Genomic DNA, 2,498 nt, shown 5'->3' on the forward strand with positions numbered 1-2,498 from the left:
CTCTCAGTTTTTCTAATCACTGGTTATGATGTTAGCTGTGGGTTTTTCACATCTGTGGCTTTATTATGTGGAGACATGTTCCCTCTCAACCTACTTTGTTGATGACCTTTATCATACATGGATGTTTTACTTTATCGAATGCTTTTTTGCATCTAATGAAATGATCAAATGTTTTTCATCCTTTTTCTTCTTGGTGTGATGTGTCATGTTGATTGATTTGTGAATACTGAACCACACTTGCATCCCAGGAGTAAATCCAACTTGATTGTGGTGAATAATTTTTTAAATATACTATTGGATTTTGTTTGCTACTACTTTGTTGAGGATTTTTGTATCTATGTTCAGCAGAGATAGATATTGATCCATAGTTCTCTGTTTTTATAGTGTCTTTATGTGGTTTGGAATCAGGGTATGCTAACTTCATAGAATGAATTTGGAAGATTTCCTCTCTCTTCTATTTTTTGGAATAGTTAGAGAAGAATAAGTATTAACTCTTCTTTAAATGTTTGGTAGAATTCTCCTGAAGCCACCTGGTCCTGGACTTTTGTTTGTTGAGGGTTTTTTTTATTACTGATTCCATTTCATTGCTGGTAATTGGTCTGTAAAATTTTCTATTTCTTCCTGCTTCAGCTTTGGTATGTTATATGTTTCTAGGAATTTAACCATTTCTTTTAGGTTGTCCAATTTGTTGGCATATACTTTTTAATAATGTTTTTTATAATATTGATAGTTCTGTGCTTATTGCCATTTTGTTACTTGTTTTAATACTACTTATAGTTCTCTCTTTCATTTTTCTCTTGCTCCCTTCCTTCATAGTTTTCTGGATTTCTTTAGTGATCTGCTTGGATTCCTTTCTCTTTATTTTTGCATATCTATTACCAGTTTTTGGTTACCACTCTGTTTACACGTAGCATATTATGTGTGTAGCAGTCTATGTTAGGTTGATGGTAGCTTAACTTTGACCCATTCTTTACTCATCTCCCTTCCCAAATTTTGGGCATATGGTGTCATACTCCATTTCCTTTTGTGAATCTTTTGACTGATGTTAATAGATATACTTAATTTTATTGCTTTTATGCTTCCTATTTATTCCTACTTATGGTCTTTCTTTTCTGCTCATAGAGTCCCTTTTACAATTTCCTGTAGGGCTGGTTTAGTGGTGATGAATTCCTTTAACTTTTATTCTTCTGGGAAGCCCTTTATATCTCCTTCTATTCTCTGAATGTAGCCTTGCTGGATAGAGTATTCTTGGTTGCAGGAGTTTTTTCTTTCAATATTTTGAATATATTATGTTACTTCCTCTGGCCTGCAAAATTCCTGATGAAAAATCAGCTGATAGCCTGATGGAGTTTCCTTTCTATGTAACTGTTTCATTTTCTCTTGATGGTTTTAAAATTCTTTATCACTGTTTTTTCCATTTTAATGACTCTGTGTCTTAGTGTTGATTTTGTTGGGGGTTCTCTGTGCCTCCTGTTTTACATGTTTCCTTCCTCAGATTTATGAAGCTTTCAGCTATTATTTCCTCAAATAAATTTTCTGCCCTTTTTTCTTTCTCTTCTCCTTCTGGAATCCCTATAATATAAATGTTGTTATGCTTGATGGCATGTCTGGGTTCCCTTAATTTATTTTCATTATTTACCATTATTGTCCTCTCTCCTGTTCATCTGGATTGCTTTCCATTACTCTGTCCTCCAGGTTACTGATTTGTTCTTCTGCTTTTTCTAGTCTATTGTTGATTCCATCTAGTGTATTTTTAATTTGTTACTAAGTTTTTCTTTGTTACTAAGAAAAAGTTGATTCTTTTTCACGTTTTCTATCTCTTTGTTGAGGGTCTCAATGAGGGCCTCCCTTCTTTTCTCAAGTCCAGTGAGTATCTTTATGACCATTAGTTTAAATTCTCTATCAGTCATATTACTGATTGTTGTTTCACTTAGCTCTCTTGCTGTTATTTCATCCTGTTCTTTCATTTGAGATATATTTCTTGTCTTCTCATTTTGTCTAATCCTCTGTATCTATTTCTATGTGTTAAGAAAGGCAGCTACATTGTCTGCTCTTGAAAGTAGCAGCCTTATGAAGAAGAGGTCTTGTAGTGTAATGCTCCTGTTCACCAGAACCACGCACTTCAGGGGTGTTTCGTCTGTTGTGTACGCCATACTGTTGTGACTAAGCCACATGTGCTTTCAGTACAGTCATCTGCAAGGCTCTCTTTACCTATTGTGGTCAAGGTTGATCCCTTTGTTGTTAGTGGGACTGTCTGGGGCCACCTTACGCTTGAGTTAAGTCAGACCAGGTATTTGCCAGAGATGCAGAGCACTGAACTGCAGGGCCCTTTTCCTGCGTGGTCCCTTGAGAAGCTTTCATTGGTGGGTGGAGCCTACAGTCAGACCAAGTGTCTGCTGCTAGCCCACTGCTGGGCTCACAGTTGGACTGGTGTGTGTGTGGTTATTTTCCCCTCTTCTCAGGGTAGGAGTCATGTTAGAGTAGTGCTGGCACCTGTC

Source organism: Suricata suricatta, chromosome 1 (genome assembly GCF_006229205.1).
Source record: "Suricata suricatta isolate VVHF042 chromosome 1, meerkat_22Aug2017_6uvM2_HiC, whole genome shotgun sequence".
Lineage (NCBI taxonomy): Eukaryota > Metazoa > Chordata > Mammalia > Carnivora > Herpestidae > Suricata > Suricata suricatta.